We start from the raw sequence: 13,355 nt of genomic DNA, 5'->3' as shown, positions 1-13,355 counted from the left end.
ATGCAGGTGTCGTGAAAGGTTTTTTTGAAGTACCGATACAGGAAATTGTCCGCCATTGTAGCAAGTTGTTAAAAAGGTAGGAAGGATTGAAATGATTATGATGGTCGATAGATTCTCAGATTGTGAACTTGTGGACAAAGCCATTCGCGATTACTTTCCCGGTATTGCGATTTTGAACCAAAACGAGGGTGTCCTTGCAGTTTTGAAATGCGTCGTGTTATTGGACACAAACCTTTGGCGATTGTGTCTAGGGTTGCCAGAGATACTTACGGCTATGAAGTTTGGCTGAAATTCGACCCCAAAATTCATCCACCAGAGCTGAAAGTGAAACTTGGCGACATGGAATGTTGTCAAGGGGTCTTTCAGCCCTACATTCAAGTCGGGACTGATATAAATTGTGGCGACTACATTACATCTACACACCGCCCGGTATCTGATGATAAAAAAGACATGGTTATCAACATTTACGTAACTGATGAGAAGGATCCGAAATATGTCAATGGCCCCGATGTGCGACTCCTTGGAACTCTTAAACTCCCACTTCCGGCTTCGAACATTGGATCGAGAAGAAAAGTACATGGCTGCCTTCATTTCGGAGCAACCGAGGTTATGATTGAGGCGGAAGATGCAGATACTGGAAACATTCACAAGGCAACGTTTGACTGTTTGTAAAGAATCAAACACTTGATTATGTATTTGACATGCAGACAGAAAAAAGATATCTTGATACCGGCCACAATGTAACCTTTTATTTTACTACAGCTGCGAAACAAGCTATATCAACTTAATCACTCTGCTTGGTCCGGACGGAAGCGCGCAACATGTCTTATCAAACAATTACCAATTCGATAATGACATCACAAGAGCATTGCAAAATGACATCGGAATTAAAAAATACCGTGACCAGTGACATTAATCACTTCATATGTTGGTCATGTTAAATACATAAAATTGCTTTAGGCAGACATATACTATTATAATCAGAGCCTCGGTCATATTACTTATAGTGTACATTTATACTTTAGGCCGTAACTGTGCTGAAGCTCTGTCCCATGACATCTTTTGTAAATTAATCTCATTGTGCTTTTGGAAAAAGAAAGTTTTGGCTTAAAAGTAAATTAGAATTGGCTAGAAAAGTATCTGGGTTTTCGTAAGAGAATGATATTATAAACAGCCCCAACGTCTCCTCCAAATACAAAAACGACAATCTTATTTATCACCAAGTATATTGATCTCTCGCTTTGAATTCAAAATTCAAAGCAACATTATGCTACCTGAAATATTTCAACCATCTCTCATGGTCTTCTTCAAACAATTATATTCCTATGCATTTTACACAAAACTATGTTCGGTCCTCGATAAATGGAATGCCTCTTGTTAGTGGAAAAACCACGAAGAAATTGAAAATGATCATATTTCCCTTCTTTGTTCATTCTACTATGCTTTCTGCTGTGAGAACAATGCACATATTTTAACATAGGTAAAGTAAAGTAATGCAGTAAATTTCCCAATTTTCCCAACTATAAGAGTATACATGTCATTTGTTTCTTATGAAATATTACTTTCTAGTATCTTTATGGCATACATATAGTATGGTACATAATATTTCTCATCATTCATACTTATGCAATGGAAATCGATATTCAAAGCAATACCTTTCTTGCCATGTTAAATGTATGTACCTCAGTAGAGGCTTATTGTATGAGGCAATAGTTAAGGTCAAGCTGTAAAGGTCAAATGAAACAAAAGCTTGACCAGGGTTGAGATTAATGATCAGTATTTAGGAGTCCCCTGTGATGACTGCTTTTATTTCTGTTCATTCTGTTGTAAAGTGCATTTCTGTTGTTCCTTGTATTATTTTACTGATGTTTAATATGAATGAGATTATATGGTTCAACTCGATAAGAGCCACTACGGTTTTACCATGATCATGGCAATGGTATTTTGTACTGTTGCGGTGTATTACGAACATGGCACCGCTCCACAAATAGCGGTAGATTTTAACTATACATTGTATTGGTAACGTTGTATCACAGACACTTAGATATGTACGATAGCGAGCCTAACCTTGATTTGAATGTGTTTGACTTTCTGGAGACTTTTTATGAGAAATGATGTATTGTGTGACAAGCTGTTCAACGAGCTTGTGACTGGTCAAAATCCGTATACTAAGTATTTACTTTTCCAAAATGTGTTTTCATCGTTGCCAATTCGTCGACTTGACGTTAACAGTGTGCATTTTAATTTTTATTGTCATACATATATATGTTTTAAATTGCAAACATATTTGCGAAAATGTTAGTTCGTCTTTTGTTTTAAGTATATACTATTAAACAGAGATATATCAATTGTAGTGCAATGATATTTACTTTTCGGGTTATATAGGGTTCTACGCAAAAACCTCTCTGAGTTCACCTGACGAACTATGTATAAAGTAGATTCGGGAATATTTGGTTTCGTTTCGGACATATTTTGATATTTAGATATCAAGGCGTGTCTTCATCAGTGATCACGTTGTGTTTGACAGTGTCCTATATTAACTTAGCTTGTGTTGATATAACCAGGATCAACAGAAATGTTTCTAAACTAAAGTGAAATAAATTATACAATTAGTGTATGACAATGTGTTAGTATTGTTATTCAATTAGTTCAATGGTACGAGGAAATGTCAAGATAATGTGTCAATATCTTGTCACCTTTCATGTTTATTGTATCAACTCCACATCTTGAAAAGAATTATCATTTCCCAAAGTTAATAACGAAGCTGTCAACGTTCGAATATAGTAAACGTACAATTCATAAAGACACTATTTTATTATTAAGATAAATTAATGACCAAGAAATTAAATATTACAGAGTAACTACACATGCATTTATATTTTGTAAGGAGAGGGTATGCAAGTTTTGAAGCCATGTTGAAATCATTGTTATTTACTTTAAAATGACAGGAAGTTCTACACGTGTTGGAACAGGTCTCAAAGGTGTGTTTAATTCTTTTAGAATTTATACCATTAATTGTTAGTATATAAAATGAGTGTAAATCCTTATTTTTGTACATTATTTAGTGTCTTACTAGATATTACAGTTATTGCTTTCTAACTACGTCGCTGACAACTTCACTATGAAACATCCACTGTTTATTTTTTACAACCATGGGTAGATGTTTTTTTTTATGTTTGTACACGTACACCGACTTTATTATCAGTCGAGTACAAGATCTTAATCGATAACAAAATCTAGAGGAGGTGTAATCTCCTTTAGGATTTCCGAATATGTGTATTTAGTGGACAGTGAGCGGATACATGTAAGTATATTCCTGTTGTCCTGAGCACATATATCTTATTTCATAATTTTGGATAATCTGTGTACAAAGTAATTAAATGGAATTCGGATAATAATCTGAGCTGGTAATCTGGTAATCTGATCCTTTGGCAAGTCTTGATGAGGTTTGTTTGAACGTGCACACGGTATACCTAGTGAATAGAATAATTTATGTCCAACAATTCTGATGTGAACACGAACAAATAAATCGTTATTAACGCATCTATGGCAACGAATTTATTGTATATTAAGTCAATCGACACAAAGCAAAAATAGGTTACCAACGCAGTCGACGTTAGAAACGTATCAAAATATCGTACCTACATCACAAATGTAAAATAGAGTATTAGCAAATATATAGTCAGGTATTTCATAATCTTAAAGCTGTTTTATTGACGGTTTTCTTTGTTGAATAAGCATGTATGACTACAGAACGACTGAATGGTATTCGACACATAAAAATATCTAATGATAATGCATATGTGGAAATATAAAAATGTGCACTATCAGGTTACTGATGATTTCCTTGTTTACACCGTTCTATATTATCTTGCATAAATAAATAAAATAAATAAACACATTCTTTTATACTAAGCCCTCGGCTTACGAGGGTATCACATAGCATATTCTCGCTGACCAGCGAGAGACGATCTTCATTCAAAGAGTTTTTTTACCTCATGAATATGCATAGCAATAGCAATTTAACGCATGCGCCTGCACAAATCGCATCTTTCTTTTTGAGCAGTCATAGACGACACAGAGATACATGTGTATTGCAGAATTGCTCTACATAGGTGACAACGAGACAGTTGATTATTGTTTTTACAATTGTTGATGTTATTTAACAGTTTCAGTTAAAAATGTCACGCTTTTCATTTCTGTCGGTGCTACGCTACGACTACAGGTAAGTTGGTTGTCGTTGTTCAACGTGGTGGAAACGTGTTTACGAAATTGTGTCCGACAAGGACGATGTCCTGTTGCTGTTTCAGTCAGGTGAATCGTCTATAGACGAGGATAAGAACAAAAGTAGTTTTGACGAAGTCAGTGAGCCTGAATATGACAGAATGAGGATAATGAGACTATGGGTCCTAAAATATCTCACCCACTGGCCAGAGCTGTTGATAGAGTCTTTAGTCGTAGAGTAGACTCTGGTAAAATAGCAGAGCTTATGAAAACAAATACCCCAGACAAGCAAATTGCGATTTATTGAGATTTCTAACTTCTAGAGCTCCCATCTGTAACGTCGCTGAAGTGGTTACGTCCTTCTCTGATGAGTTGAAGGAAAAGAGTCAATGCAAGAGTTTGATTGCAGACACTGTTGCAATGATGGGAAATGCCATGTAATCTTTGTCGGTGAAAGGGAGATATGGTCTGCGGCCTTCCCTTAATCCGAGGTACAGAAACATTTGCTCACAGGAAATGCCAGTAACACATCACTTGTTCGAAGACAACATAACTGAAAGACTCACAGGCAATAGAATGCCCCAAAAAGACAATAATGCCACACCCTCCCAGTAACTGATAAATGGGAATTGCTCACTACTGATAAGTGGAATTTTTAACACCAATTCTGGATATAAAATTGAATTTTGTGCAAAACCGTTTCAGTCTTCATTTCCGAATGATATATGTTTTTCAGGAACAGAGATAGGGAAATTAGTAAACTTCTTAGGTAGGGAGCTATACGAGAAGTTGAACCAAAGTCAGGCCAATTTTTATCAAATATTTTGATTGTTCCTAAAAATAATGGGAAATTTAGGCCAGTTATCAATTTACGTGGACTAAATGATTTTGTAGAATATATACATTTTAAAGAGGAACATATTAAGATTATTTTGGATTTGATTCAAAAGAATGATTTTTAACATCAATACACTTGAAGGATGCTTATGTCAGCATTCCCATACATTGAGAGTATCAACAATACCCAAGGTTCCCATGGAAAGAGCAGATTTTTGAGTTTTTGGTTTATTCGTTATGGTTGTCTTCAGCTCCTTGAGTATTCACAAAGGTGTTGAAAACTGTATATGCTGACTTCAGGAAAGCAGGTATTAGATGTGCCTTTTACATTGATGATTCTTTGCAGATGATTCAAAGCTATGCTTGTTCAGTCAGTAATACAGAGAAATCAATTGGCGAATCTAGGTTACACTGTTAATACTGAAAAATCGGTGTTGATTCCAACTATGAGAATTGTATTTTTTGGACTTGTTGTTGATATTGATCAATTTAAGTTTTATCTTCTATAGGGAAAGGTAGATACAATCATCGAGTCTTGTGACAAGCGTGATAATTCAGCTAAAATTGTCAATCGCGATTTGGCTTCACTCATAGTCCATTCGTTCCATGCAATCCAACCAGGGCCCATACATTATCGACCTTTAGAAAGGGCCAATATCAACTGACTCAACACAGCTATAATGATTTTGACTCACTCGTGGTTTTATCTGAACAGAGTGTACACGAGATTTGTTGACGGAGGCAAAATATTTGTGTGTTAAATGGTAAATCAATAAGACAGACCCCCCCTGTATTTTGGATATAAACAGATGCATCCCTACAAGGATGGGGGGCATACTTCATTGGTGGCCCTGCTGGAGGCAGGTGGTCTAGACCTGAAGGTTATATGCATATTAATGTTTTAGAGCTTACGACAATTTTTCTTGGAATCGGAGCATTTTCTTTAAAAGATCTCACTTGAACATAAGCGTTAAACAGACAATTATACATCAGTTTCCTATATAAATGACATGGATGGCATGCAGCCTATTGAACTTATTAATTTAACTAGGACAATTTGGGAGTGGTGTTTTGACCGGTGTATATTCCCTACAGTATGAACAGGTCTAGAGAAAGTGGATTATTTGGTGTCGTTTCAGGAAAATCTATTCATTTTTCCCGTCTGAAGCTCAGGTAATGGATTATCTTACTCACCTGTTTAAGACTGGCCTGCCTTACTCTGTGATCAGCAGCCATCAAGCTATGTTAAACTCAAACTTTACCTATATTAGGAGTGAAGTGGTGTATGGGGTCTACATATTTTTCTATACTGATGAAAGGGTTTTACAACTCAAGAGCACCTAAACCAAGGTATTCCTACACGTGGGATGTGTCAGTAGTACTGTTTTTTAACGAATATTATACCCGATCGAGCAGCTCTCATTGAAGTTCCTTACTCTCAAATTAGGGAAGCCTGCCAGACGTTTGGAGTTTAGCAATTACCAAGTTGACAAAAGACTATGCGTTGTCAGAGTTTTAAAGTATTATCTTAAAAGGACAATTGAACGAAAATCCAGCAGGTTATTTGTATCATTCAAAATTTTAAAAGCTGTGAGTACATCTACTATTCCCAGGTGGCCGAAGGAGGTTCTATTCTTCTCTGGTATTGACACTACACATTTCAGGGCACACTCCTACAGGAGTACTTCTACATTTTTGTCAGATATCAAACTAAGCAATATATTATATACAGCAGTTTGGTCTAGAGCAGCTTCCTTAAAAATGAATATTACAACAGGTATGTGGACTGTTCTGATGCCTTCGCTAACTCTGTTTTAGGTCGTTCACATTAATGACATGGATGAGACAATGTTGTAACAAGATGGACTTTGGTGGTTACATGTTAACCAAGTTGTCACCGAATGGCTCAGATGTCAGTCAGTGTCTTAATTTCCACAGAAGTGATTTTCAGTATATTAAATTGTTGAAGTTCATGTAGCAATGTTGTTTATTTTATTGATAGTGCTTTAAACCTGCTATGTGATACCCTCGTAAGCCGAGGGCTTAGTGTAAAAGAATGACCCCCTTCTCCAAGTATTCCATACTAGGATATTCATGGACCCATCTTTTCTTGGTAATGTAATTATTGCTATTTCAGATTATGGAAGCTCAACACACAGACCGTGTCGTAGTAGCCGCGATCGATTTCGGGACAACCTACTCTGGATATGCTTTCTCATTTCGAGACGATTTTGAGAAGGACCCACTAAAGATGGTGACGAATCCGGTATGGAATTCAGGAAGTAGTCTTTCCGTGAAAACGCCTACCTGTCTCCTACTTGACCCGGACAAGAAACTAAAAGCTTTTGGTTATGAGGCAGAAAATGAGTACATCCAACTGATCGAAGATTCTGAAGACAATGATATCGATGACAGGCCATATGAGAGATATTACTACTTCAGACGGTTTAAAATGTTATTGTACAACGTTCGAGGGGTAAATACAAAGTGAAACAAAGCATGTCTGATAACAAGACTGATTCATTTGAACAAAAAATCCATGTATCACAGAGGCGCTCGCATAAATGATACAATATAACTATTTGTACATATGTAGATATAGATTTGTAAATTGGCATACATTTAAGAAAAATGTTGGGTGGGATCAGGAAAATGTGTCCTTAAATGATCTTTGAAAAATATTATTTTACAGGGTCTTCTTTTAGTATCTGCTTAGCATAACAATACACAATCATTATCTCTGGGTATTTTTTTCATTATTTGGATGATAAATGTAGTATTTATCCAAAAATGGCATAACTACATCAAAAATAAAATATCAAATCGGAGAAATTTTAAACAGAAATTCTTTAGTGATAACAGCATGTGCATCTCTGTGTAACGATATACTGATACACTTATATTGTCGAAATTTATGGTGCGCATTTTCAGTAGAAAGCTTGCTTTATAAAAGGGTAGATCATTTTACTATTTTTGTAGGAACTGTGACATCACATAGTTTGTGACTAATATCTTTCTTTAGCTATTCGTCCTCTGATTAATGTATTTATTATATGATTCATTATTATCTTCCATTCGACAGTGTTTCATTCTTTATTATTCCAATAACCGGAGAATGGTTTACTTTGCTGTTATTCATTTATTTTCATCTCGTTGCATACTTAGCATGTATAAAGATGCTTAATTGACAATGAGAAAAAAAACTCCAATTACCTTTCACCCACATGCTTGGTAGTCTCTGTTCCGTGTGGTAATAAAGTTATTCTTGGTTTTGTTTTGGAGGGCATTACCAGGGAAACAATGATAGAGGATGAAACTGGAAAGAAGCTCCCGGCAATGCTAGTCATATCCTTGTCTATCGGGTACATGAAGGATCACCTCCTAACTCTTATCAATAAGAGACGTATTGGCCTTGAGGAAAACGAGATCCACTGGGTTGTCACCATCCCTGCCATCTGGGACGATTCCGCATAACAGTTCATGCGTGAAGCTGCTGTCAATGTAAGCATGTGTTTATACCACATTCGTTTATATTGAAATGGGCATTGTTAACAGGTACAAGATTACTTACGACCCTTTTTGAAATGTTAAAACTGTATTGATAAGAAATCAAATACATCATTTTCTGATCAGTGGGTGAAGCATCAATATATCAACATTATTCACATTATCATGGTAATTAAGTAACATTCTATATTACGAAATAAAGGTATACATGTATTTTTTATGTGATACATTGAAACATTTCTTTCTCCACAGAGCGGCATTAAATCTGATCAACTGTCCTTTGCACTGGAACCGGAAGCTGCATCACTATATTGTCAATTAGCGAAGGTAAAAGTGACCGAGGTGGACACATCTGATAGTACTGATGCGAAGAAGAAAGCTTTTAGGTCGGCGAAATCTGGCGAAACGTACATGATTCTGGATCTTGGAGGTAAGTTTTGCGGTTATAACACGTACAATGTATCTTAGGTCTAGCATACCATGCTCCAAAATATAAAAATATGGACCATTTTCGTTGATTAATTTTAAAATCATATTTGCTGGTTAAGAAAAAGTAGGAAAAGATTTATATGTTACGTCAGTATAAAATCCATGGCATAATGTTACTTCGTATAAGATGTGAAAAACTCCTACGAAGACAACAATAACTACATGTTTTAATATATAAAAGTCTCAGTCATTCGGTGGCCAAAATAGCCGTTTTGTGTTCTATGAGCATTCCACTGGCGTTGGTATGAGATATATAGCCGAATGCTACGTTCATTGATTTGTAAGGAAGGATTGCCAAAGGAAGGAAACAAAAATATGAAGTCATTTCGACGTCTTTAATGTTAATTATTATTCGATTAGTATTATCGCTAAAGTGCCATAACTATGTACATTGTATAATCACATACAATGTAGAGAGCTGTTATTTAGAACATATGCTATATACTTACACAGGAGGAACAGCGGACTTCACAGTACACGAGCGACAGGAGAATGACAGCCTGAAGGAAATTCACGAACCTTCGGGAGGACCCTGGGGAGGAACGGCTGTCGACAGGGAGTTCTTCAAATTTTTGACTCAAGTCTTTGGAGGAAAATCCGTAGAGAACTTCAAAAGAACATATATGTCCGACTACGTAGAAATTTATAGAGATTTTGAAATGAAGAAACAAACAATAAGAACAGAAACAACTGGAAATGTAAATCTGAAACTGCCCGTGTCATTCAAAGATTGCTTTGAAGAAAATTCAAACATTTCTTTCGGTACTGCTTTGAATAACTTTGCATATTCATTGAAATGGGCACATGGCAAATTGAAAATAGATGCAAGTATTGTGAAAGGGTTTTTTGAAGTACCGATATAGAAAATCGTCAGCCATGTTCACAAGTTGTTGAAAAAAGTAGGAAGAATTCAAATGATCATGATGGTTGGAGGATTTGCAGACTGTGAACTTGTCGACAAAGCCATTCGCGACAACTTCCCTGGTATTGCAATTTTGAATCCAGAAGAAGGAGTTGTTGCAGTTTTGAAAGGTTCCGTGATCTCTGGTCACGATCCCATGGCGATTGTGTCAAGGGTGGCTAGATACACCTACGGCTTTGAAACGTGGCCAAAGTTTGATCCAAACATTCATCCACAGCAGCTGAAGGTAAACCTTGGTGGCGTAGAATGCTGTAAATGGGTCTTCCAGTCTTACATTAAAAAAGGTACTGTAATAGAATGTAGCGACTACAGCAAACATACACATCGACCGGTATCTGATGATCAAAATGACATGGCTATTAACATTTACATATCTCGCGAGGGGAATCCAAAATTTGTCACAGATCCCGATGTACAATACCTTGGAACTCTCAAACTTCCAGTTCCGATCCCTAAGCCGGGGTCAAGAAGACTAGTAAAGGTACGTCTTCACTTTGGATTAACGGAAGTTATAATTGAGGCGGAAGACCCGGAAACTGGAGACATTCACAAGGCAACGTTTGACTGTTTGTGAATAATCGAACTCTTGACTTGATGGATTATATTTGACTCACCGAAAGAAGAAATTATTTTACAGTTAACAATTCAATAATGAAGCGATACCAGAGCAAAACTAACTCGTATTAACTCCAACATAACACCAAAACCATTTACTAGTGATAAGTAAATTCCCAATAAAATGATTATTGGATTTTTTGTACATTTTAATGCATTGTGAATCCGCTGTACTTGAGAAATGTCATTTTGACATGGCAGACAGATTACTGCAGGTGGAGCCAATGAACTTTTCTACTTTTGGTTACAGATATACACATTATCTAAAAATAATGTTTGATCAAGTTGGTGTTATATGTTCGTTTTGTTGTTGAAGGCAAGAAATGTGTGGCCAATGAGTAAATTTCATTTTGTTTGAAATTATGTATGATTTTTTAAACAAAAAGTAATTATTATCATCCCCAAGATACCCCCAACATTACATAGACGACCATTTATCCCTCCTACATCTTATCTAGCATTCATTTCTTTTTATTGAAAGAAGTATCTTGTATACATTTTGTATTTTCTGATTAGAAGGAGCTGGATGAACCTAACCTAAATTCACAATCTTCCTCTATTCAACACTTCAGTACTACAAGTACACAATTCTGCATTACTGTTTCCTTTACCAAATTCCAAATTATTACAGTTTCTCTGTTGTGGTATGAGTTGATAATTATTTTAGAACGACTGTAACTGAACAAATCGCTGTTGCAAGATATTATCAGCCGTAATATTTTTGAAAGCTATAATATCATACAAGGAAGACTTTCCCTTACCTCCGAAAATATAAAGTGTCTGTAACCATATTTTGTAGATACCGAAATCGGTACAAAACAATACAGTAGGTCCTACAGGAATCTATATGCTATCGCTTGGAAGCAGAACGTTATACAGACTCGTCACTCGGAAGAACGCCACTAAATTTGACCTTCTCCGTGTAGCATTATTTACAATAATCAAACGCGGTAAACATGGTTAAAAAATTGTAAAATTATATTTAAAGAACATTTTTTATGGCAGGGCTCGGGCATTGTTCTATCATAAAACCATTTTGCTAAGGCACACCACGGGATATGTAGATTTTGCTTTTTATTCAAAACAAAAAGACATCAAATAACATTATATACAATAATTCGTGTTAGATTAGATTTATTTGATGTGTATAGATGGAAAAGAAAACACAATTTAGGGTAATGAAAATGGGACCATTTTAAGGCGTATAAATATTGAACTGTTGCAATGTGGGAAAAACCAGCACGTGCAATGATATTTTTATACTGTATTTATAGTGTTTTGTTGTTTTCAGCTGGTATCTTTATATAAAGAATCAACACTCACAATGTTACAATGGTAGTTATAATGATTTAAAAAAAAATATTAGTGCATTTTTATTTATATGACTGCAACTTTCGGAAATATTCGGATTTTTTACTGGGATGAATTGGCTTTTGTAAGAAGTGACAAGACTGCATATGTTAAGGATATGTAAAACATAGTATTTTGGTAAAACAAAATGTAAAATATGAGTGTATTTGTATCTAATCCTATTTAATTAACAATCTCATACTTATCTAAAACATTTTTTTCAGAGTGATAAAAGAGCTTTACAAGGATATACTTGTACTTGACTTGTATTTGATGTATAATGATTTAATACATGTAGATCAATATACAGGATACATCCGGTTTTACAAAATGGATGTAAATTTTAAATTGATCGTGCCATACGATAAGTATATAACATGATATATACGTATGATGTATATAGCAAATATAAACTGGTTGATATCCTTTTTTTTAAATATGCCATATAATGTACGCACGACGGCTATATTGTTATTACAGTGTGAATGTTTATTGATTTCACATGATTTATGTCATATTATGGATATGGCTACCAATATGTAATACTACATATCCATTCTGTAAACTGTTAGTAATTGTAGTTTAAAGATGAGTGCTAAGGAAAGGGAAATTACTCCAACAAAGAAGGGGATATCTGATCCCGACTCCTATTTAACAGAAACTTCAAAAATATAATTTTACTCCAATATTGAATTTGTATTAGCCCTAACAATGAATTTGGAATTTAAGACCCTGTGACCTTTGACCCCTGAAATTTCTATGGGCTCAGTAAAATCTGATGTTTTGCATACTATGTGCATCTAGTCTTAGAGAGTCTTTTTCAAAATATTATCCTTATCACTGATTGGCCACAGAAAGGCCCAAATTGGCACCCTCCTTTTTCATATAGACTGATGATGCTTTAACAACTATCTCATTTATAATGCCATATTTCAGCTTAAAATCCATTCTTTAAAAATTATACCCGGACCATTGACCGCAGAAGATCATAGTCAGAACTGATTTGTACGATGGACAGGAAGATAGCAAATTCACGGTTGATTGTCAACGTCGGAAGACAGAAACACTGACAACATTAAGGACGAATAATGTAATTTCTAATCAAATAAAGAAGTTGTCATAAGAAATTCAGGATAACACTAAAGTATGGCTTTAGAAGATATTATCCTGGCGATTCCTCTATGTGAATGTATCAAAACATATGAATAATGAATGATGACATTGCCATAATCTTCAAATAATTTTCAAGTTTTTCTTTTTCATCATCTGATCGATCTTAAGTTTGGATTAGACTTTCTAGAAGATACGATTTGTCTCTGCCACCTCCAACTCCAGTATATTGCCCTTAACACATTTTAGCTGTAATAAGGTATGTTAGTATATTTAGTAAAAGTTTATCTCTTTTGTATCA

General features: G+C 35.3%; 1 pseudogene; it reads left to right on the top strand.

Annotated features, from left to right (window-relative positions):
- The first annotated feature begins 207 nt into the window (after positions 1 to 207).
- On the top strand, positions 208 to 10,727 carry LOC117330055 (annotated as a pseudogene).
- The last annotated feature ends 2,628 nt before the right edge of the window (positions 10,728 to 13,355 follow it).

This window comes from Pecten maximus, chromosome 6, assembly GCF_902652985.1.
Source record: "Pecten maximus chromosome 6, xPecMax1.1, whole genome shotgun sequence".
Lineage (NCBI taxonomy): Eukaryota > Metazoa > Mollusca > Bivalvia > Pectinida > Pectinidae > Pecten > Pecten maximus.
This window is presented reverse-complemented; position numbering and strand designations above follow the sequence as displayed.